This window comes from Salvia hispanica, chromosome 4 (genome assembly GCF_029641045.1).
Source record: "Salvia hispanica isolate PSC_SH4W2 chromosome 4, Shi_PSC_v1, whole genome shotgun sequence".
Classification (NCBI taxonomy): domain Eukaryota; kingdom Viridiplantae; phylum Streptophyta; class Magnoliopsida; order Lamiales; family Lamiaceae; genus Salvia; species Salvia hispanica.
In genome coordinates this window covers 49997152-50023812 of record NC_142695.1, presented here as the reverse complement: position 1 = coordinate 50023812, position 26661 = coordinate 49997152, and the positions used below count along the sequence as shown (strand labels likewise).

The 26661-nt window shown below is 38.8% G+C and overlaps 3 pseudogenes; 1 reads left to right on the top strand and 2 right to left on the bottom strand.

Moving 5' to 3' along the window:
• Positions 1–6866: 6866 nt before the first annotated feature.
• Positions 6867–9450, bottom strand: LOC125193621 (wall-associated receptor kinase-like 1 pseudogene; annotated as a pseudogene).
• Positions 9451–12512: 3062 nt separating this feature from the next.
• Positions 12513–15203, bottom strand: LOC125193527 (wall-associated receptor kinase-like 22 pseudogene; annotated as a pseudogene).
• Positions 15204–18221: 3018 nt separating this feature from the next.
• Positions 18222–20824, top strand: LOC125195328 (putative wall-associated receptor kinase-like 11 pseudogene; annotated as a pseudogene).
• Positions 20825–26661: the final 5837 nt, after the last annotated feature.

Genomic DNA, 26661 nt, shown 5'->3' with positions numbered 1-26661 from the left:
TCTCAGAGCCTCCAACCCTTCCCGCTCTACACATTCTTCCATTCCATATTCCACAAATAATTCATCCATCTTCCATTGGAGCGGGGCTCTGCAGATCCAGACAAGAGAGACTGCAGATTGAAGATTCAACTTTGGGTTTTATCAATTTCTTTAAGTCCAGTACTTTTATTGATTTTACTACTTGTCTATGAGTAGAACATCTTTTGTGGATTTTTTGGTGAAGATATTGAATTGATTTTCCGTGTTAGCTCTTGTAGTTATTTGATTTATCCTTGTGCCTTCTATATTCAATTGATTAGCTACCTTTTGAATACATGTTAGAATTGATTAGAGTACTCGGGAGACGAAATAATTGACTTGGACGAGGGATAATTCACACTTTAATTCAATAGAACTCGGGAGAGTTGAGGTTTCATGTGAGGTCATTGGTCTTACAATCTTTTAGGAGTTAGGTCTAAGAATTAGAAGAGACTTCAATTATTACACATAATCTACGGATTTCTCACCTTGAGAGGGGGTTTAATCTAATTAAGTGACCGACTTAATAACTCTAGAGACCGTAATTCAAGGAAGTCAATTGTGTTTTGAATTCTTAAATTCTGCTTTCTTACGCCTGCTTTGTATCATTGTTTTTATGCTTTTTGTTATTTGTTTATTTATTTTCTATCTAGTTTAACTAATCCAAAACCAAAAACTCTGTGTCTCTATATAGTATGTGATGCTTAGTATATGGTAATCAGTTGCAATCTTATTCCCTATGTTCGATATCCCGGTACTGACCTTTAGCTATACTAGATCTACCATGTATGCTTGCAGGTATTTTTAGTGCTAATAAATAGTGCATCAAGTTTTTGCGTTGGTCGGTCCGCTCGCCAAACCATTGCAATTGGCGAGCGCTGGCCGATTCCCGATCGTTGACCGATCCGCTGGCCGATCCGCTCACTGCCATTGTAGGCTGGCGATCGGCGAACGATCGTTGAACGCATTTTTTTTTAATTTAATATTCGCAACACTATATATACGCGATTTGAACGTCATTTTCATTTGCACCGCTTGTTTTAACGAGCTTTCTCTCTCTCTTAATTTCTGTACAGGAGCAATAACGCGAAATGAATAACGCGGGTGGTAGTGGTAGTAGTGGTAGAGATGCCGAGGAGGAGTTCGAACGGCAAGTGTTGGAAGTTTTAGAGGCCTATACGACCCGCGAGGCAGAGCGGTTGTTACAAAGGGCCTTACAGCCGTCGGTACCTCGACCTCGACCCGTTGTCCACCGCCGAGCAGTGATTGATCGGGATCACCAACCTGCACATCAGCGGCTATATGACGACTACTTCGCTCCGGAGCCGCGGTTTGGGGCAACCTTTTCAGGCGGCGTTTTAAGATCCGCAGGGAGCTGTTTCTGCGTATCGTTGACGCTTTCGACCATCGATACCTGTGTTTCCAGTTCAGGTACGACGCGGCGGGCAGACCCGGCCACACAGCTATACAAAAGTGCACTGCGGCTATCAGACAGTTGGCCTAAGGAGGCGCGGCAGACATGTGGGACGAGTACCTCCACATCGGTGAGACGACTGCCCTGCAGTGTCTGAAGTATTTCTGTGAGGGCGTCGTTGAAATATTCAAGAACCAGTATCTTCGAAGCCCTACCCCGGCAGACTGTCAGGATCTAATGCAGATGCACGGGGAGAAGCATGAGTTCCCGGGGATGTTAGACAGCATAGATTGTATGCATTGGGAGTGGAAGAACAGTCTCGCTGCCTGGAAGGGGTTCTACACCACCGGCTAGAAGGGAAAGAATCTCATGATGATCCTTGAGGCTGTAGCTGATTATCGGCTGTGGATTTGACATGCGTATTTTGAGGTAGCCGGGTCGAACAACGACCTCAACGTCCTCAACTCGTCACCCCCAACGTACGAAGGGGGTACCTCAAGATGAAATCGGCCGCCTCCAGGCACTTGTCGACATGCGCCAAGTGGATGCTCATATTCGACTCCAAAAGGATTTAATTGAAGAGTTGTGGGCGCGGAGGACTGCAACACAATAGTTTTTTTTGTTTTATGTATTTTTTTTTATTATGTAATTTTTTTTAATTAATGTACTTTTTTTTAAATTAATGTACTTTTTTTTATTCTAATGAAATTAATGAATTTTCCTGTATATGTGTCGTAAATTTAATTCCGTATTTTCCTTGTCCTGATGATGTAACATGAGGAATTTTAGTGCTGATAATGTGGCAGGAGGAGTTTGTAGGCTAGCCATAGGCTAGCCTAGACCAATTGTGAATGCTCTAAGAGCATCTCCAATGGTAGGCTAGCCACCGGCTAGCCGATTGACGTGGCTAGCCGAACCATTGGAGTAGGCCAGCCGATTTTCGGCGAAAAACCCGGCCAAGGCTAGCCGATTGCGTGTGGCTGGCCGATGCGCTAGCTGCCATTGTGGCGGCCAGATCGGCCAGCGACGATTTTTAATTTTTAAATTTTTTTTTAAAACCTATATAAATGCGATTTTAGTTTCATTTTCATTTGAACAACTAAATCTAATCTATCTAGGATATATCTAGATAGATATAATCTATCAAAATCTCTAAGATATAGATTAAAATTCAAACCTATATTAAATCATAATAAATTAATTTAATGATATTCCAATTATTAAATTTAATTTTGATTTTAGTTACTACATAGCATTTGACCGATTACAGTATAATCAATGCTAACTAAAATGACCAAAATTAATTTCAACGAGACATAGAGTCTCATTCATATTCACGTAAGGAAACAATTCATTATTCACAAATTGGTTTCACAAAATCATGCAAAGAGTATAAAATCTTTGTCCACAATTCACGCAATTCACAAAAAAAATATCATGCATTATTTGACAAAATAAGCATAACAGCATATAATTTCAGAATGAGATTTAACATCCAATTCTAAATTCACGCAATAAGTTTCAACCGAAAGTTTGGGAGAAGCATATTCTCATAACAAACCACGTAGTCAGTTCCCAACAACCCCGCATTTTGCGGCAACTCCACACAGCGCTGCTCTCTGACGTGAAAACACGCCCAGTAACAGCCTCCGCCGGACCTCGAAACTGATCGCCGGTCAGCAGCCTTGGCGCTGCTCTCGCCCGAGAAAACTCGGTCAGCAGCACCAACCACCAATCGACTCCGCTGTATGCTCGTGTTTGCCACAACAGACTGCTCTCGGCCGGAAAACCACAGCCAGCAGCTGTCCGCGTCAGTTTCCGATCAAGGGAATCGCCGGCGCTGCTCTTGGCTAGAAGTTCAGCCAGCAACGCCCTTCGGCTCCCACTGATCCAGCCTCCTCGTTGACCAGCCAGCCCCGTAACATGGTCGAAACTAGTCGACCATCGGCGCCTGCTTCCCGTCGACTGAACATGTGTGATCCGGAGCTGCCCTCGGCTTTCTACCAGCAGCTCCCATTGATATTTCGTGACACCGATTGTCTCGCCCAAGGGCACAATCAAAATGCTTTTCGAAAGTTTTAGTTTTACAGTTCACCATTCAATAAGAATTGATAAAACACCAAAACATGCATCGAAAACTTTAAACATGTATTCATACAATCAAAGCACGTAGTAAATCAAACAATCAGAGCTTAAAAACAGGCTCTGATACCAATTGTTGGTTTTGCAGCGGAAATCTATTTAGTTTGATTGAAAGATTTACATCTAAACATGCTTTTATCTGATTGTAAACTAGAAACATGTTCATAAGCATATAATCAAGATCATACTGAATATATATGCAATTAAATAGAACGATTTACCGTATGAATTCAAGCAATTGAATTCGAACTCCTTCTTCAATCGATCTCTACCACGGATCTTCTGATCTGTTCCCTTTAACTTGGAATTGACCTTTGTGTGGGCAAAGCTTGTCAAATCCTCAAAAGCTGGAGAAGAATTGGAGACAGAAATCTCTAAGGAAGAAGAACCCTAGAAATCGATATTTCTCTCATAGATTGCAGAGAACTAAAATTATCGGTAGAATTAATTCTGTCTTCTCTTCTTCTCCAGTTAATTATTTTGGGCCAGACCAGGGATCTATGGAGAATTGGATTGGGCCACAATTCAGGCTTTCACTAATTAAATTAAAACTAATTTAATTCAAGCCCAAACTTAAATATTATTATCATCCACTATAGATATAATATTGACTGCCCGTCCAAACCGAAATTACGAGTATTCCGGGACTTCCTCTTTAATTAAATCATTTCCCGTGTTAAGGATATAAATATCCATTAATTAATATCAAGTCTGCTAGCTGACTTTTATTAATTAATTTCTTTTTCCAAGAGTGGTCTAGTTTAGAAACATTATTTATTATTCATGGAATAAATTCCAACTGGCCAGTTTTTTGAATAATAAAACCTTTTTCTAAACACCTCTTGAGGATATTATCAGACTGGCCTCTCCCAGCACACGATTCATTGCAATAACAATACTAGCACCACTTAGACATTAATGATCACTACCCAATCTATCAGGATTCTTGGGCAACGAAATACCCTCACCATTTGATAAGTCAAAGTTATTTTCAATTAATATCGTATGCTCAATGTTATGTCAACAATGATTAAGAAATGACAATCACCGAGACCTCGTCTTTCAGTAAATAGCCAAGAAAGACTTATCTCACTGTTTGATCCTTTCAGTGCTATACCACACCGACGCCGTTCATTTCCTTAGGTAAGAAAATTTTCGGACTGACGTCGCAACCTTTCACGATAGGTAGTCAAAGTCTATCTAGGTTGTGAAACATTTTTCTTACTGCAAGAACCGACAAGTTACCTACTGTGAACGCCGCTCACAACTCGTCTACTGTGCAGAAGACTTAGACTCATTTTGCTTAAACTATGTATTTAAATGGAAAACATATTTCAACATCTCATAAATACATAAGTAACCCATAAGCAAAACACATTGTAACAAAATATTCTTTCTCATTAAATGGTAAAAATGGATAGAAGAGTTATTACATATACAAGCATACGAAAGATGCTTTTCCAGTATACTAAACTCTAACAAAAGAATCCCACGTTGATCCTCGAGGCCGTAGCTGATTATCGGCTGTGGATCTGGCATGCGTATTTTGGGGTAGCCGGGTCGAACAACGACCTCAACGTCCTGAACTCGTCTCCCCTCTTCAACGAGAAGTGCCAGGGCGTCGGTCCAGCCGTCTCATTTGTGGCCAACGGCAACCGGCATGATATGGGCTACTACTTGGCAGATGTGATATACCCTCGGTGGCCTGTCTTTGTGAAGACGATCAGGCAAACAAGTGATGAAAGGAAGGCCTACTTTGCGGAACGACAGGAGTCGGCGCGCAAGGACGTGGAGCGCGCATTTGGTGTGCTCCAGTCTCGATGGGCGGCAATTTAGGGTCCAACGCGTTTGTGGGATGTCACATGCGTATCCCAAATAATGTACGCCTGCATTATCCTGCACAACATGATCGTCGAAGACGAAGGCGTACAACTGACTAGTTGGGCCAATGACGATGAAGCCGGTCCAAGCCACGGAACGGCCACCCCTAGTGTACGACAGGGGGTACCTCTCGATGAAGCCGGCCGCCTCAAGGAATTTGCCAACATGCGCCAAGTGGATGCTCATATTCAACTCCAAAAGGATATAATTGAAGAGTTGTGGGCACGGAGGACTGCACGGCGATAGTTTTTTTTCTTTATTATGTACCTTTTTAAATGTAATTTTTTTTATCTATGTACCTTTTTAAATGCAATTAATGAATTTTCCCGTATATGTCTCGTAAATTTAATTCCGTAATTTAATCGTAATTTTAATTCCGTAAATGTAGTATATTTTGAATTTTTTTTTGCGGCTGGCCTATATCTGATGTGGCAGGTGGATTTTTAGTGCTGCTGACGTGGCACGGAGAGAGAGTGGCTAGCCTATGGCTGGCCTAATAGCATTGGAGATGCTCTAAGTGCCGAAATTTTGAGAAATTATTGAATGCTCTACTTGATTATTTTGGAAACATTATTGAAGAAATAATTGGATCGATATGAATTGGGTGTCAAATTCACATTCCTTACCTTCGTCATCGCCGCAACCACCGTTGCGCCGTCGATGCACCAGTGAATCCGACCGCTGCGTTTGTATATAGGTCTGGTCTTTTCTCGCTCTCTCTGTCTCTCTCTCTCCCTCTCTATGGGGTTTTTGCTTTGATTTTTAAATGTGGTTTTTGCTTTGATAATTATTGATAGACCATTGGGAACTTGAATATATTTATATCGGGAGAAGAAATGAAATGTTGGTGAAGGAGACGAGACCAAGGCCTTTTGCATAATCTCTGTGTACCAAAATTAGGGATTCATTTAGGCTCAGGGAATTGTTTATTAGCTTTAACTTAATTTATGTTAAATGTGTTAGAAAATTGTTGTAGGTGTTGAATTGTGGGTTATAAAGTCGAAAGTTTGGTTTAATATGTGGAAGTTGTAGGTTTGAATAATGGTTAGTATAGGAGTTGTATAATGGTTGGGAATTGATGTTTTGTGATGAAGAAATTGAATCGAGTGCTTATTACTATAGAAATATGTCACATATGAATAGGGGTGGCAAATCGTGCGTGTCGGGTCGTTATCGTGTCGACACGATAACGACACGAACACGATAACAACAAACACGAACACGACCCGTTAAGAAAACCTCAAACACGAACACGAACACGACCCGCTACCCTCAGACACGAACACGACACGAACACGACACGAACCCATTAACGGCACGAACCGTTTCGGGTCAACACGACACGAACCCGTTAATGACACGAAAATAAGTATTGAAAAATTAAAATAATAAGAATAATAATATTAAAATATTATGTGTTAATAAGAATAATAATATTAAAATATTATGTGTTAACGGATAACACGAACACGACACGAACACAACACGAACACGCATTGTTAACGGATAACACGAACCCGACACGAACACGACACGAAATTTTCGTGTCCTTAATGGGTCGACCCGATAAGGACACGAACACGATAAGCTCTGACCCAAACCCATTAATTTCGTGCCGGTTCGTGTCGTGTTATCGTGTCGTGTCAAAAATTGTCAGCCCTACATATGAACATGCGACGTGTCTATCCTTTATTTATTACTCCCTATTGAGTTGTGACTTATGACCTAGCCTTTATTTATTACTCCCTAATTTATAAATATACACTAAAATTTTTACAAAACCCATTGTCAATTCTTGGGCTCATGAACTGCTGGACAGAAAAGGAAACTCTGATGAATCTGTAGTTGTGCTAAAACCTGTGGTGTCTGAGGTATACAAAGAATCATATACTGCAATTGACATTGCAGGCTCGGTTTCTTCATCACAGGTTTGCAGATTCGACACTAGTTTCCCCATTTGGATGGCTTCCAACTCCATCGCCGCTTCCTTCATCGTCGGCCTTTGCTTTCCGTCCAAACTCAGACATCTCCGAGCAAGCCTCGCCACCGCCACAATATCTTCCACCACACCCTCTCTCACCACATCCTGATCAAGAATGTCGAACAATTTATCGTCTTGCATCGAGTGCAAGAACTGCGCGACCAGACTCCTCCCTCCCTCCTCCTTAGCCGCTGCAGTGACCGCTTTCTCCCCAGTCAGAAGCTCCACCACAACCACGCCAAAGCTGTACACGTCGCTCTTTTCTGTGAACTGATTCGACTGGAAGTACTCGGGATCCATGTACCCGAAAGTCCCCATCACTCGCGTGGTCACGTGAGTTTGATCCACGTTGAACGACCTCGACGTCCCAAAATCCGACACTTTGGCGTGATACTTCTCGTCTAGGAGTATGTTGGTCGACTTGATGTCTCTGTGATAGATAGGAACCGATGCAGAGTAATGCAGGTAAGCAAGAGCAGCTGCTAATTCTGTTGCGATTCTGAGACGAATCTTCCATGGCAAAGGGAACTCATTGCCTAGATCGTGAATGTGTTGGAAGAGCGTACCGTTTGGAACAAACTCGTAGACGAGAAGAGGAACCTCGGTCTCCAGACAACACCCTAGCAACTTCACCACATTCCTATGATTGAGCTGGGACAGTATGGCGACCTCATTCACGAATGCTCCAACCTCGGATTCATCCATCTTCTCTGACTTTTTCACTGCGACGATTCTACCATCGGGTAACATTCCTTTGTAGACAGTGCCTTGTCCGCCGCGACCAAGTACGCGATTCTCGTTGTAACGATCAGTGGCCAATGCCAATTCTTTGGAGTCGAAGAATCTGATATTCTCGGGAGTGTTATTAGTAGAGGACAGCAGCAAGAATCCGCCATTTCGCTTGAAGAACTTCTTCTTACGGTTGGCTTCGATTCTCTTCCTCGCGACATTGGAAGACACCAACGCACCTCCGAGCAAAACCAGCCCACCTAAGCCGCAGCTGACACCAATGATTACTGGTTTCATCCTGGGTTCGTTGTCGTTGGCCGGAAGTTGACATGAGAATGAACCGGGGGGCGTGTTGACACATGTAGCCGCTGTTGGGCAGTCATTCAATGACGGATTCCGGCACTCGTCTATGTCCTCACAGCTCAAATAAGGATTGCCTTGATAACCAGGCCTGCAAGAACATACGGTAGAGCTCATGTTCTCTCCACCTAACAAGACAAGTGGCAAATCAATTTCGTTGCATTGAACCCCTGGCCGCGTCGTGGGATTGGATATCTCGAATTCCCATTCAAGCACCAGAGGCGCACGGAGATCCGATCGGAAGCTAACGGGGGACGAGTACGACAAGTTATGCAAGTTGGTGTAGTTAGCATATTCGTTGAGCAGCCATCTTTGATCAGCCATGAACACATAACCGCAGCTGAGAGCAGCATTGGTGCCCGCTTCGGGATTTCTGTAGAAGAACTCGATTTCTCTCTGGCGCGGCGGGATGATGTTCTGGCAGCAGTTTATTCCATTGCAGATGGATGACTCTCCGCAGATGGGGTTGCATTCGCCATAGGAAGGGAGGAGGGAGACGACGTTCTGGCAGCCGACAACGACCAATCTGTTATAGACGTTGGAGAAGGTGGCGTAAGATGTAACCATGGGCTGTGCCAGCTGCTGCAGCTTTCTATCGGTAGAGCAGTTGAGAGGGGAGATGGACTGCATCACCGTAACTGTTTTGGTGGCCAACGAGATATCCACCACTTCTCCGAACCCTACTTGGACCATGATAAACGGTCTCGGGGGATTGAAGGTTTGGTTGCAGATGATCGTGAAAGATATATCGGCGCTGCAGTTCGTGCTGATGCCGAAAGGATATGGAACGACGACGTTTCCACACATTTCCTGGCAGCCCGGCTTCGACAGAGAGGCCGTTTGCCCTGCCACCGTCGTGGCTAGGTGGAGGAAGAACGCGGTGATCAGGAAGAGTGAGGCCATTTTCATTTTGATTCCTAAACTTGTCTAACTGCATAAGTTTTAATGCTTGAAAATTGTATTAGTAAACAATTAAACGTGTTGAAATTGTCAAATTGATTTAATTCCACGCCCCTGTAATGTTCAACTCCAGTCAATGTATTGAAAATTCTAAATTGGTGTGAACAAGACTTTTTCAAAAGAAATCCAAATTCAGTATACGTCTCAACTTTTTACAACAATGGTCAACGACCATTCACACATACTCCCTCCGTCCCACAAAGATAGTTCCACTTTGACCCAACACGGATTTTAAGAAATCTAATGAAAAATGAGTTGAAAAAGTTGGTGGGATGTGGATCCTGCTTTTAAAGTATTAGTTTTATAATAAAATGTGAGTAAGAATGAGTTGGTGAAATATATGATCCACTATTAAAAATGATAAAAGTGAAATGGGACAAACTTTATGGGACGAGTGGAAATGAAAAAATGGAACAATCTTTATGAGACGGAATGATTACTACATAATTACATATATTCATGCATTTCTTGATTGAGTGGTTGTGGTCGCTCAGAGAGGAAGTGGTAGTGGGAACTGGAATGAGCATCACTGACATGTGTTAGGTTGCACATAATCTTTACTCTTTTAGTCCAAAAAAAATAATCCATAAATGGATGACACAAATTTTAAAAGAAAAGCCAATGAAGTAAGAAATAAAAAGTGAATAAAATATGAGTGTGAAGTAGAACAAGTGGGTATAGTACGAGATAAAAAGAGAAAAAATGAATAAAGTATGGTTAATAATTCGAGAGAAACTTCCATTTTTAGATGATGCTATTTTTAGTGGACAACCATCTATTTTTCGTAGAGGAAGGGATTATCATAATAAACATATATTCGGTTGCACGTACTTCATCTAATAATAGTACTATATGTGAATTTAAACTATAATGATTTGATCGATTTTCTTATTATAATTACTCCCCCCGTCCCCCAAATATTGCCCCACTTTGACCCGACACGAGTTTTAAGAAATGTAATGAAAAGTGAGTTGAAAAAGTTAATAGAATGCGAGTCTTATTTTTATATAATTTTATAATAAAATGTGAGTAAGAATGAGTTTGTGGAATATGATTTCCACTACCAAAAATGGTAAATAGTGAAATGGGACGAATTTTGTGTGATGGACGGAAATGAAAAAATGGGACAAACTTTCATAGACGGGTGAGTATTTTTTTTAAGGGACGGGGTGAGTAGTTGATATTGAAAGACGTTTGAATGCATATCTATTTTCACTATTCAATACTCCCTCCGCCCCATGTTATTCGTACTTTTCAGTTTTGGTTTATGCCAAACTAGTGACACTGTTTCTATTTTAAGTAAGAATTAGAGTATTTAGTTTTATATTATATTATAGTTAGTTGAGTATTCCTTTATTAAATGATTTGTCATTACACTTAAAATACAGTAATTTAATTACACTAAAAAATAAATCCAAAATTTACGACAAAAAAATGAAAAATGCGAGGAACAGAGGGAGTATATTAAAAGAAATTAGAGATTTTATAATTTTAAAAAAGTCATATTTTAATTAACCGGTAAGATTCACAAAAGAAATAATAAGTGAGAAAAACACATTAAATAAATCTAAAATTATTTTAAATATTATGGAAATATATTAAGTGAATATAGGAAATATAAAAGATACTTAAAATTGAGAAAAGGGTAATAATTTCAAATAATTTGTTCTGGATTTTAAAAGTAGTAGTTTATTTAAATAGAAAGATATTTAAATTTAGTTGGATTGAGGAAATTGGAAAATAAATTGGAAATACGAGGGGGGAGTGATCAATTGCTAACTAATTAACAATCTTAAACTAAGATTTAGTGGTTGAAATAATGTTAAATGGATTATATTTTTAATCAAGAAAATTAATAAATAAAATTAGAGGGTATTAATGTCAATTATCTCTCATTAAAATCATCTTAAAACTTCAAATTTACGTAACTCTCTCGATCTAAATTATTTTTTCGCAAAAAATATATCAAATTAAAGATAATTTTATAAGGATTCCAACGAAATCTCAATTGCATATGTTCCGACGACGTTCGGATGATGAAATCTGATATTTTTTATTTTAGTTTTTGTAAATGTTGATAACCAGATTTTTATCAACAAATATATCAAAAAATCTCAACAAAACCATGTAAAAATCTTAATAAAACTATGTAACAATCTCAATAAATATGTGTTGATATTTTCTTGTAATAGTGTTGATATTCTTATGTCATATTGTTGATATTTGTAATACACTATGTTGATATAAAAAAACATTCACGAAAATTATCATATGATAACATAATGACGATATTACATTTTTGTTGATATTTTGTCTACAATTTATTGAGATTCGTAAGATTTAATCTCATCCACTCATTTTAAAATTTAAGGGTGAAGATTTGGTCTTAATTTTGGATTAAGATGCTATAGCATTAAAATATGACTCATAAGATTTAATCTCATCCACTCATTTTAAAATTTAACGATGGAGATTTGGTCTTAATTTTGGATTAGGATGCTATAGCATTAAAATATGACCCGACTGTGGAGTACTTCATTTTTTTAAGCAACGAATTTACGTATAAAAATAATTTAATGAAAATTAAAAAATAATTGTAATTAAATAAGTTTGGAGAAAGTTTGAGAAATTATTGAAAAATTAATGATAATTTTGGAAACATTAATAATTAATTGGATCAAAATAACTAAAATTGGGAGTCAAAGTCACATTCCTTTTCTTGGACATCGCCGAAACCACCGCCACGCCGTCGCTGCACCACTGACTCCGACCGCCGCGTCTGTATACAGGTCCGGTCTTTTCTCTTTTTCTGCATACACTTGACACAAACACATAGGCTAGCTGGTTCTTCATTTTTAAATTGGGTTTTTGCTTTCATAATTATTGATATACCATAGGAACTTGAATACTACTGTTTTTAAATCGGGAAAATAATTAAAACCTAGGGATGAATTTTTTTGCTAATTTGGTTTGATTAAGTTGAATTCAATTAATTTATGTTTCATTAGGAGGTAATGTAGTAGGTTTGAATATGCATTGGTGAAGGAGACCAAAGCCTTATGCATAAGACCAAAATTAAGGGTTCATTTAGGGTCAGGGAGTTGTTTATTAGCTTAAACTAATCTGTAATTATGTTGAATGTGTTAGAAAATGGTTGTAGGTGTTCAACTGTGGGTTGTAAAGTCGAATGTTTTGGTTTAATATGTGGAAGTTGTAGGTTGAATAATGACTAGTATAGGAAATGGTTTGGGAATTGATGTTTTATGTTGAAGAAATTGAATGGAATGCTTATTACTATGGAAACATGCCACACGAATATGAGGTGTGTTTATACTAGTGACTTGTGATCTGATGCAGTTGCTATCTTTTCGATTTTTGTTTTGTGAATGACTGAATGCATGTATGTCGAAAGAGGATTTTTCATGGCTGACCAATTAAGAGGAACCTCCTTGCTATCCTAGTCCTTGGAGAAGAAACGTCTTACAAACTAAGTTGACTTCATTGCCTCCTTATCTTAATTGTTACAAACAGAAACACTTCAGTTCATGAACTCCTAGACAGAAAAGGAAACTCCGATGAATTTGCAGTTGTGCTAAAACCGGTGGTGTCTGAGATATACAGAGAATCATAAACTGCAGGCTCTGTTTCTTCTTCACTACATGTTTGCAGATTCGAGGCTAGTTTCCCCATTTGGACGGCTTCCAACTCCATCGCCACTTCCTTCATTGTCGGCCTTTGCTTTCCATCCAAACTCAGACATCTCCGAGCAAGCCTTGCCACCACCACAACATCTTCCACCCCACCCTCTCTCACCACATCCGGATCAAGAATGTCGAACAATTTATCGTCTTGCATCGAGTGCAAGAACTGCGCGACCAGACTCCTCCCTCCTTCCTCCTTAGCCGCTGCAGTGACCGCTTTCTCGCCCGTCAGAAGCTCCACCACAACCACGCCAAAGCTGTACACGTCGCTCTTTTCTGTGAACTGATTCGACTGGAAGTACTCGGGATCCATGTACCCGAAAGTCCCCATCACTCGCGTGGTCACGTGAGTTTGATCCACGTTGAACGACCTCGACGTCCCAAAATCCGACACTTTGGCGTGATACTTCTCGTCTAGGAGTATGTTGGTCGACTTGATGTCTCGGTGATAGATAGGAACCGATGCAGAGTAATGCAGGTAAGCAAGAGCAGCTGCTACTTCTGTTGCGATTCTGAGACGAATCTTCCATGACAAAGGGAACTCGTTGCCTAGATCGTGGATGTGTTGGAAGAGCGTACCGTTTGGAATAAACTCATAGACAAGAAGAGGAACCTCGGTCTCCAGACAACACCCTAGCAACTTCACCACATTCCTATGATTGAGCTGGGACAGTATCACGACCTCATTCACGAATGCTCCAACCTCCGATTCATCCATCTTCTCGGATTTTTTCACTGCGACGATTCTTCCATCGGGTAGCATTCCTTTGTAGACAGTGCCTTGCCCGCCACGTCCCAGTATGCGATTCTCGTTGTAGCGGTCAGTGGCCAATGCCAATTGTTTGGAGTTGAAGAATCTGATATTCTCGGTGGTGTTATTAGTAGAAGACGTCAGCAAGAATCCACCATTTCGCTTGAAGAACTTCTTCCTACGGTTGGCTTCGATTCTCTTCCTCGCGACTTTGGAAAACACCAACGCCCCACCTAGCAAAACTAACCCACCTAAGCCGCAGCTGATACCGATGATTACTGTTTTCGTCTTGGCCCCTTTGCCATCACCCTGAACTTGACATAAGAATGAACCGACTGTGTTGACACACGTAGTCCCGTTTTGGCACTTGTTCAATGACAAATTCCGGCACTCGTCGATGTCCTCACAGCTCAAATATGGACTGCCTTGATAACCAGGCTTGCAAGAACATATGGTCGTGCTCATGTTTTGTCCATTATCTAACAGGAAAAATGGAAACTCAATTTTGTTGCATTGAACCCCAGGCAGCGTCGTTGCATTGGATATCTCGAACTCCCACTCAAGCACCAGAGGTGTACGGAGATTGGGTGAGAATTTTTTGGGCTCCGTCATGTTATGTAAGTTGGTGTGGTTAGCGTATTCGTTGATCAGCCATCTTTGATCAGTCATGAACACATAACCGCAGGTGAGAGAAGCATCGCTATCGACGTTGGGATTACTGTAGAAGAACTCGATTTCACTCTTCCGTGGCGGGATCACGTTCTGGCAGCAGTTCATACCTTCGCAGGTGGATGAGACTGCGCAGATGGGGTTGCATTCGCCGTTGGAAGGGAGCAGCGAAACGACGTTCTGGCAGCCGACGACGACCAATCTGTTGTAGACGCTGGAGAAGGTGGCTACATAAAATGCAGCCATGGGCTGTGCCAGCTGCAGCAACTTCCTATCTTTAGAGCAGTTGAGAGGAGAGACGGACTGCATCGCCTTAACTGTTTTGGTGGCCAACGAGATATCTACTAACTCTTCGAACCCTATTTGCTCCATAAAAAATGGTCTCGGGGGATTGAAGCTTTCGTTGCAGATGATCGTGAAAGCTGCATTAGCGCTGCAGTTCATTCCGATGCCAAAAGGATATGGAACGACGACGTTTCCACATTTTTCCAGGCAGCCCGGCTTCGACAGAGACGTGCCTTGCGCTGCCGCCGCTGTTGCTAGGTGGATGAAGAGCGCGGTGATCAGGAATAGTGAGGCCGTTTCCATTTTGATTCCCAAACTTGTCTCACTGCATAAGTTTAATTTGAAGAAGAAATCAAAACATGATAATAAAACTTGATCTAGATAGTATTATAAAGAAAGTTGATAATCTATAAAGTTTTAATGCTTTAAAAAATGAATTAATATACTTCATTTGTCTTTAAGTAGTTATCCCAAGTTAGTTGAATCATTTTATTTTGTCTTAATCTGCTCTAATAATGGCTTCAACTTCATTCTTGCAGACGGTTGATCTTCCTTTTGAGAAAGTGACATCAAATAAATCTTCCATCAAAGACAAACTGACTGTCTCCATGGAGTAGATAAGTAATTATACATAATCATAATATGAGTGTTTGACTGAGTGTTAATAACATCATAATAGATCACTCCGGAGAATGAGTTTTTTATGCACAACTAGTGTCTAGTAGTAGTATATCAGAACAGAGCATTTTAAAATTTCTATTTTCTCCTCTGTTTTGCAGTTTGGGCTTTCTAATTCTGATACCCAAAAATTGGTGTTAGTCATTTGTAATTATTTTCACATTATTAGTGAAATTTCCTCCTATGGCCATCGACATAGGTCACATTGACGGTATTGTGTATGTTGTCCAATCTATTGATAATGTAGAGGATTGTGTTAAGCGGGGCATATCATTTCCAATCCAAGCAATGGCAGATTCATGAACAAAACTTGTGAGGTTAAACACATTGAAGTAGAAGATGGAGTAGAACTTAGGTGAGAGATTGGTGTCCACATTTCTCCTTTTCACCAAAGACATAGTATTACTAGTAATTAAGAATTTTAACAATATCATAGTTTGAGTGAGACCATGATTATCACACAAACATCAAATTTTGTCATAAGAAGCTAAGTGAGTTCTTTCGCAACACACGATTATATACGAACTTCATCTCCTTGCTTGTATGTAGATTTTGATTAGTTAGCCCCTATTGGTGGCTAGCTTGTTTGTTCTTTTGTTTGTTTTTTAGTCTCTTCCTCTTGTTCTTTCTAACCGAGGGTGTCTCTCATTTTCTTCTTTCTAACACGATTATATATATGATGATTTTTAGCTTTGTTTTTGTTAAATTTGGGTTCGACACTTCGATAAATTTAAGCATTTGCTTATTATAGAAAAATAATTTAACAAGCTTTTGAAATATATGTTGAATAAGTTTTCAACGTATAATCTATGAAGTTCTAGTTTGTGGGTTGTATTAGTGTTTTTTATTAGCAGTTAATTAGTTAGATCAATCTATGTGTGTCATCGTTTAAATTGACATGATAATATACTTAATCGACAAATTAAATTAAGACAATTAGCGTAAAATCAAGTGGTTTTACCTGCTTGATTGGACTTGCGTGTTACCGAATGATTTAATTAATTAACTAATTACGAAATATGCTCATTACAAAAGCCCATCTCTGTCGTCATATAATATTACTACTTCATTTAGCCTTTTTTTTACGAAATGCATATAAACAATGCAAGATCTATGATTTATGTTGCTTTTTAAATAATGATTATTTATACAAATTTACTTTTAATAATTTTATTTTTGTCATTCAGTATTTTAATTTTATAATATTGCATTTCCTATTTTTAAGTTTTACGTTCAATTTTATTTTTTAATTTTTGAATTTTTATTGAATAATTTTCAAATATTCATTCATTTTATTCTATTTTACTAATGTTGTAATTTAAATAAAAATTAAAAATGAGAGAATAATATAAAAATGATGAAATCAAAAAAAGTAATTGTGAATGAATTTATGACTAAAAATATTAGTATTTGGTTATTGTAGCTAAAAAATGACATGATGAACTTGACAACTAAAATATAATTATGGCTGAATCTGGAGTTAAATACATAATCATGAGTATTTGTTGACTTGACACAAAGTGACATTTGCTAGGAAGAAAACGTTGGCTTTCTAAATTTAGCTCAAATGTCTTGGTCACATGCATAGAAATTTGATGTGAGAATATTGTGGACTATTTCTCCATTTTTTTCATATTTAGAAGCCGTGAAATGTGATCAAATGAAAACTCTAAATATGGTAAAACTTAAAACTATGATTTGAACCATTGAAAAATGTCAACAGATCACAAAAAAGCATCAACAGGAATGTTAACAGAATTTCAACGATAGTCAATGATTGATGTTGTGTTGATATTAAAATCTTCAAATTTTACACTGTGTTAATATTGTATTAAGAATGTGTTGAAACTGTGTTGAGGAGTTTTGAGTTTGTACAATATATAAATTTGCATTTTATCACTACCCTATAAGTTGTTGTCAGTTATGTTAGAACAATATGTTAATATTGTTAAAGTGGGAAATTAATGAATTACTTGTACCGGATGAGGAAAATAGTACGCAGGAAGATAGTATAAGTCTTATTATATCATTGTATAACAGAAAATTCAAAATTCAACTATTATTAGTCTTGTCAACAAATTCTCTCTTATTGCATTCCCACGTATATAGGAGGAATACTTATTCATCATAGGAAGCAATCCATCTATATAAATATTTACTCTTTATAATCCAGATTTTGGTCTGCAATCTTCAACTCCAATCATCAAAGTTCAAGGGTATGTTCTACTACTCCATTTCTTTTCTTCTTAAGATCATAAGATGCTGGTCACGTTATTACACAAGAATAAATTAAATGGTTTAGCCCTAACGTACCGAGTCTTTCTTGAAGTCCATTTTAGTTGTTGCTAATTTCCACTTATTTGCTTCAGTTTGATGCATTGAATTTCCACTTATTTGCTTCATTTTGATGTTTTGTTTTTGAAGACGTATCTTTGTTTGGAATTTTCTCTAATTAGGCCACGCACATCAAATCCTTAATTGAACTCATTCCCACTTGAACACATGTATCAAACATACACAACATGTTATAGAATAACATGGATAAAATCTAGTAGTACATGCTTTTATTTTTAGGTGGAAGACTCGAAAAGTCCAAACTACTTTTGTTAAACGCATTTCGTAGAATTGTTCAAAGTGAGTGTTATAATAATCTGTTTCAACTCCTTGCAGCTGTGAATCAAGAGAACAATGAATCTACTTCCATTAACACTCCTCATCATCACCACCTTTACCTTATCATCATCTCAAGAAACACCACTTTCCAAAAAAGGGTGCCAAGAAAAATGCGGAGACATAAGCATCCCTTACCCCTTCGGCATCGGCCCCAACTGCAGCTTCAACTCCTCCTACGCCATCGAATGCACCAACCACTCAAAACCAATCCTCAAATCCACCGGTTTGGAAGCCACCGAGTTCTCATTAAACGACAACACAGTCCGAGTAATGCAGAAAACCACCCCTCTCAACTGCTCCTCAACCAAAGGCCAGTTCCAGCTCGGCCAATCCCTCCTCCACTCCCCCTTCTCCTACGGCGCTTCCATCAACCGCCTCATCGTAGTCGGCTGCAGCTCCGAGGTCTCCCTCGTGGGCCCCGCTCCCTCCTCTGGCGGATGCCGCCCATCTTGCGGCGACTCCACCAATGCCTGCTACGGCATCAACTGCTGCTCCATCATCGTGCCGGAGATGTCCCAGCGAGTCGAGGCCGCCTACGCCGTCAGTGGTGGTGGTGGTGATTCTCTAGTTTGTGGGTATGCTTTTCTCGCAGACTACAGATGGCTGTCGAGTGAGTACGAGAACTACGTGAATTTCTCAGCTCCGGTGGCCGAGATGGAACTAGCGATGAGGACGGTGCCAGCAACGCTGGAGTGGCGGCTCGATGTCGATGAATGGAATTTGATGAGTGGGGTTGTGTGTGAGAATCGGAGCGTGGATGCACATACATTCGATGATAATGAGTATAGCTTCAACATGAGCAGATGTCGCTGTCGACAGGGGTTTCAGGGGAATCCATATTTGTCTTGTGTTGACATCGACGAATGCAGCAGCTCCAGTTTGAGCAATATCTGTGGAATTGGAAGTGATTGTTTCAACACACAGGGGAGTTTCTACTGCAAGAATCGAAGCAGAGACAGCCGCATCAAGTCTGTAATCATCGGCGTTGGAAGCGCCGTCGCAGTCTTAATGTTGTTAACTGGATTATGGTTATTGTCCAAACTGATCAGGAACAAGATCAGAACTAACCGGAGAAGGAGATACTTCAAGAACAACGGAGGGTTGTTGCTGGAGCAGCGCCTCTCTTCATCCGGCGCCGCGGAAAGAATCAAATTCTTCGACCCCACACAGCTGGCTCGCGCGACGGATGGGTACAACGAAGACCGCATACTAGGCCGTGGCGGGCAGGGCACGGTCTACAAAGGGATGCTTCGCGATGGGCGGATTGTGGCGGTGAAGAAGGCGAAGAGGGTTGGAGATGTTGAAGAATTCGTGAATGAGGTGGTGATAATGTCGCAGATCAATCACAGGAATGTGGTGGCCTTGGTGGGGTGTTGTCTCGAGATAGAGGTTCCGGTCCTCGTCTACGAGTTTGTCCCGAACGGGACCCTGTCCCAGCATATCCATGTCCGGAACAGGGATTTTCCGTTGTCGTGGAGGATGCGTGTCAGGATCGCGGCTGAGGTGGCTGGAGCGCTTTCGTACTTGCATCATTCCGCGGCGTCACCTATCTATCACAGAGACGTCAAGTCGACAAACATACTGTTGGATGGCAAGTACCATGCCAAGGTTTCGGATTTTGGGATATCGAGGTCAGTGGGAGTGGAGCAGACTCATCTCACCACTAGGGTGTTTGGGACTTTTGGGTACTTGGACCCGCAGTACTTTTGGTCGAGTCAATTCACAGAAAAGAGCGATGTTTATAGCTTTGGGGTGGTTGTTGTTGAGATTCTAACAGGGGAGAAAGCGGTTTCGGCTGCTGGAGTGGAATCAGGGAGGAATCTAGCTGCGGATTTCTTGGATTCGATGGAGGGGAATCGCTTGTTCGACATTCTTGATCCGGAGGTTTTGGAAGGTAGTGTGGACGAGGTTGTAATTATGGCAGATCTCGCTCGGAGATGTCTGAATCCAATTGGTAAGAAAAGGCCAACGATGAAGGAAGTGGCAATGGAAGGAATTAGAGCAAGGGAAGAAGCCTCAGTTTTGGCATCTTATCATGAGGAATCTGATTTCCAATCCATTGATTTTGGAGAGGAATGTGTTTTATCAGACAGCAGCACTAGTTTGATTGGTATTACTCCAAAGTCATCCTAATGCAGGGCATCGTATCAATGTCGGATCCAGGAAATAGAACTCACAACAAAAAAGGTTGTCAACAGCCTACAAAGAAAGATTCGGTGCAGTGGTTATTGCTTAAAATGGATGGCGGATGAAGAAATCAAGAAACAGAGTGAACCCCAACCTAAGGTTGGGGCAGAGCTACCTTACCATGAGATGGGATCATCGGCAACTCCAATGATTGAATTTAAAAGGGTCGGTGATGTGTTAGTTTATCCACAGACTCCGCTTGAATCTGCCAATGAACGTAAGTAGAGGCCTATTGTGAGATTTATGATTACTCATTATCGCAATCTTTTTTTTTTCCGTTGCACAAAAATATACTCCAAGTGTATGAATGTGTTTTATGTACATTGTATTTTCGTATCATTCACGTACATTGATTGTATTGACTATAGATAAAAGAAAGCAACCATCCATATATTGTAAAGCCAAAATATAAAATGAACTCTTTATGATATTTCAAATAACTAATAGTGACCACAAAAAGAGTTCAAATGACCATAAAAAGAGATTCTTCTGCTTATAGTTATTGAGTGCACATACATAGAAAGAGGTTGAAGATAATGAAACACAAAATAAGATCGAGTATTAAGAATGACAGCTTCCTCCATACTCTCCGACCGTGAACACAAAATCTATGGACTATAGTTAGCATTGTTGCATTCTACGCTAGGCCTATCTTAACCACAGTGGCCTGAACCCATCTGGGGCTCTCGTGTCTGTGGTAGGCCCGCTTGTCATCAAGTGGTCTAAAATTCTTTCCATGCTCATGCTCAAGTAAGTTCAGGAATCACCTAGGTGAGCAAACTAATCGAAAATTGTATATTCAATCTGAATCAAATCGAAATTTAAAATTTGATTCGTTTTTTTTTTTGGTTTTCCGGTTCGATTTGGATTGGATCGAAAAAAAGCTGAAAAGCTGAAAAATCAATTTTTTTTAATAGTACTAATATTATACCTAAAAATAAACTCTATTTATGTTAATTCATATTAATAAATATAATAATATTTAGATTTTATAAAGATTGTAATTGTTTGGATATATTAAAAATAAGGTCACACCAGTATTTCGTTATACTCATATTCTAATTTCTAAGCAATGTAAACAACAATTCTTTGAATAAACAATGGTCTCAAACGATAAACGTGGCTAGCTACTTGTTGTTACATGTGATTATGATAATGACTGAACAGTTCATAGTTTTAGTTTTGCTTTCTTTTTTGTGTGTTTTCCTCGTGAGGAGACTAGACTTTTGTATTGATGCATTTAAACATTTTGTATCCCTTTAATTTTTTCGTTTATTTTATAGGTCTACATATTTTATTTTAAGAATTGGATTTTTATGATGAGCGTGTTAAACAACTTCATAAATAATCAGCTTAGCTTTAAAATCACGATTACATATAAAATCATTTAAAATTTACGTTTATGGAGTATCAAATTAGAAAAGAAAAAAATGTTGAGATTGAGAAAATGAGTTATGATTGGTTGACTTGACTGTAACTAAGTTAATTTTCAAATCACAATCGTCGATATCCTTAGACCATCTCCAATTATACACTAAAAATGAGGTTTGGTGTAGAAATCTTCTCCAACCATACACCAAACTCAAATTCATTTTTGGTGTTTTTTGTGAAACAACACCATATTTGGTGTTATTGCAAAAGTTTAGTGTGACAAAATTCCAAAAATGGTATAAATCTTAAATTTGATGTAAATGGTTAGAATAAAATTATTTTTTAGTGTGATATACATTCAATATGGATTTAAGTTTGGTGTAAATGATTGAAGGTGGTCTTAGAATGTAGTAGTAAAATAAAGGAACTCCAGATTTGAATTAAATTAATTAATCCGATCAACTAAGTTAGTCATTTTTTCAAATGTATCAAAATTTATCCATTTTATCAATTTAAATCATTTTAAGTTCTATTCATTGATGTGATTTATTATACAAAAATTTGAACGATACGTAGAATAATAAATTCAATTACGATGAATGTTCGAAAACAATAGTATTAGTCGGCAATAAATGATTAGAAACAGATAAATACGCCCACAGAAATCCATAGAAAGTTCTGGACAGATGCCAACTTTCTCTCACATGTAACACCTAAGCTTATTCAGTCATTCTCACCTACCTTTTTAATCATTTTACCACAATAAAAGATGTGATTAGTTGATCCAATTTATGTCCTCTCAACTTTTAAGTAAATTCTCAGAAATTTAACAAATCACTATTACTTTCACCTTCTTCAAAATTAAATTAATTTTACAATCTCATTATCCCCTTCAATTTCACTAATAAATTAATAATAATTTTTTTTTTGTTTGGATTATTCACCAAAAATTAAGCTAAATTTATTTATAATAAGTTTTTTCTTTCTAATGAGTTGATATCATTATAATTAATACCAACACTTTAGCCAAATTTTCTGTCCAATACTAATTAGTTTAGTAAATTAAAATCCATACTATTTTGTATACAATAAAAAATTAATTTTTGTGAGCAGTATTTATAACACGTCGCTGCTTAGTCCATTTCAAAGCTAGATAACAACATACTATTCCATTTCTCTATCCCCTTTCTCCGCCCAATTCGAGAGACGATCAGAATAGATGGTGTTGCACTTGTTCTTCACGGTGGCGTTCTCGGCGGCGCCGCTCACGCTCTACATCCCGCCGGTGAGGAGCTTGAATCTGTTCATTGAAACAATTGAGGCTATGTGGAAGGAATCCAGCGCTCAAACTCTCAGGCTATATCCACGCCTGCGCTACGCCTTCTCTCGGTTGATCAATTCTATGCTCTCCACCTGACTTCAAATCGAAAACACAAGCTGTAAATATTTATTTCTTTTTCCTTCTTATATAAGCGGGAGGAGTAGATAGATACGTTGAGTTGTACTGTTAATTGAATAAATTGGAATCGGACTCTGCTGTTTTGGCTGATTGCTGCTTTAATTTACTATACTTTTCACTTGAATTTTCCAATTTGTTTTTATTTAGGGTTCATCTGCTTCCAGTTTGAAAAGTGTTAATTGTGCATTTGGTTACTCATCACGATTGAATTTACCAATTTTATTCATTGAATTGTCAGTTGCGTTTACTGTTTTCATCTGAGAACAGAATGTAAAGGATCAAGTAAAACAAATTTCGATTCCTCTAACCAGTTCAATCATTCATATTCATGAATTATTATAAGAAAATCAAAGGAAATGCCGAATTCAGCCTACTTTAGTAACCACAAAATTCCTAGGGGATAAGCTCTCAATTAATAACATTTCGAGCCGGAAGAAATGCAAGGAAACCAGCGACGCCGACGGAGTAGCCTCCCCTCACTTTTCCGGCAACGAAACCCTTCACCTTCCGATTAGACTTCAACTTATTCTGCAGCTCCTGCCAAACCCGCTGCTTCCTGAGCCTCCGCGGCTGCTCGCCCCCGCACGCGGAGTCCGTCTGCCGTACCATGTCGTGGCGTTCTGCTTCGTCCGGGAATCTCCGGTCACCAGATCCACGAAACATCGCTGCAGGAGCGAGATATTCACCGTCGATTCGCCCTTGAAGGCGTGGAGGAAACCTACGTTGGTGGAGAAAGCGGCGGATTTGGGTGGATCTATCAATTCATTGGCCAAGGCGGTCCGGAGGCGGTCGATGACGTAGGTGTCCTCTCGTAGGGGCACGGTTCGGTTTTAGGGCGTGTCGCTTTGGAGGAAGAAGCTTGAGTTTGATTTGGGGAACATGCGCCTCATACACATGCTCATCTTCTCCGATCACAAATTTTTTACTGAAATTGTAAAACTTGAATCTGTGGGGGATTTGGGGAAAGAGAGTCTAGGTTTCTCTGTAATTGCGGATTTGCCCCTTTGCTTTTCGAAATAATATTTGCTACCCCAAAACATTAAATTCAAATGACAAATTAAGCGATCTTCATTCTTGAGATTCAAAAGTGTTATGCCACATCAAGAAATCTTGTTTTATGAATATAAATGCCTGGACTACTATTAACATCTATTTTTGCAAGTATATCAATGTTTCAATGCGACCACAACTACTTTTTTCTCGCTGTAGTAAATGGTGCAATCTAAACATTTTTGGGGACATTATCGCATCAAATGGAATACTATTATTTTGGGTCAAATGGATCTTAGGTGAGACATGCATTATAGAGCACAAAATTCCTATAGGATGGATCCATCTGCGACCCGACCCAACTGGTGGTGCTCACACAACTGACAGTTGTGGAGCATCTATCTGCGTATATACCGTCCCTCAACAGGAAGCCACTTCTATAGACAAATGATTTAATGTGCTACTCTACCATACATATACAAACGGAATACTGGTAAAGAGTCTATTCATGAGTATCATATAGTACTCCATAAAACTTAAAAGATCAATCTTTACCAACTCAATCTTGTTGAATCTGGCACCAAATATGGATGAACCATTTCACAAAAGTATGTACTCCATTTGGATAATCCAAAGTCTCGATAGTTAGCATTGAGTCTTCCAGTCAAAAAACATGATGATGCAGGTCTATAGGTGCACTATCAAATCAAGATCACTCAAATCCAGGTTGTAAGACTTCATCACAATCGAGCGAACAACAAGGTAAGCATTAAAATGATTAAGGAAATTAGTGTAGACTAGAGGGAACACAACATAAGCATCAAAAACAAAATTACATTCACACCTCATATTAGAAATAACTTCTGCATTCACTTATCATCGAACCATATTTAATTCGAACTCTCCAAAATTCAGGTAGCTAGATTCTCAGAAGACTTCGACCTAGGTGCATAATACATTAATACTAGTACTTATTATATCAAGCTTTTTTACTTAATTAATTAGAGATTAAAACAAGTGACAAAATGATTTATTGGTAGAATAAGATGACACGATAAAACAACCTAATAAAACATATCTAGATAGGAGATGGAGCTAGAGGAGCCTCTTCTGCTTCTGGCGCCGGTGATGGACCCTCGGGCTCTGGCTCTGGCTCGTACATTGGTGGTGGAGGCGGAGAGTGGCAATGTTTGTGAAGAAGATAGAAAAAATCACCATAAGTTGGTGGTGGTGGTGATGAAGAGTAATAGTAGTAATATTTTTTGCAGTAATAATGATCAAAGTAAGTAGCGTTTATGGTTGTGATGGACGACATAGATAACAGAACTACAAATACCCAAAATTTGAGATTCATTTTACTCTCCACTACTTGCTAGTTATAAGTAGTAATGCAATTTTCGAATATGAACTCACTGGATGCATAAATGGATGAATGTTTCTCCATTTATATAGGACTTATTCTTGAACTATTAATCTAGATTAGTTAAGGCAATAACAACTTTATTTGTATAGGTTTGGCTATTAATTTAATTTGAACGATAAGCTTGTGTAATACTACTACTCAGTAGGCTCCCAAGACTACTACTTAGGCCACCTTAGGTAAAAAGCTATAAACACATTTGAGATATTGATTTTATGAAGTGATGGACCAACGAATCAATGAAGCAACTATATATAGGCGATTTCCAGCCTTATTTTTCTATCAAAGTCTAGATCAATAATTGAGGGTAGTGTGTCCAGTGAATAAAAGATGAAGTTAATAAAATTAGCAAAAGTGTATATATATGTATGGGGTTTCCATAAATATTGTTGTATTCGAAATTTCTAATACAAATATGGAGTATTTCGTTGGAGATGACACTAATTAATGAATGTATCTATGATGAGTAGGGAACTAGGGATGGGGCTTAATTGTGTAATATATATATATATATATATATATATATATATATAGGGGTGTGTTAGGGTCCTTACAGCATCTTAGCGTAAAACACAGCACAAATCACAGCCCTTGGATCATTAGATTGGATGGCTGTGATTTGTTACATTATGATACTAAAAATCTACATTATTAGGCGAGGTACATTATTAGACTAGAAATGTACATTGTAAGACTAAAACTGTACATTTCTAAACTAAAATGCTACATTATTAAACTAAAATGCTACATTATTATCCGAGCTACATTATTAGTCTAAAATTCTACATTATTAGATGACACGTGGCATTAATCTAACCATTAGATCATATGATCCAATGGACTGCAAGTGTTTTGAGTTTTACTTATACTTAGCGTTCTGACCTGAATACATCCCTATATATATATATATATATATATATATATATATATATATAGGGGTATGTTAGGGTCATAACAGCATCTCAGTTAAAACACAGCACTAGGGATATGTT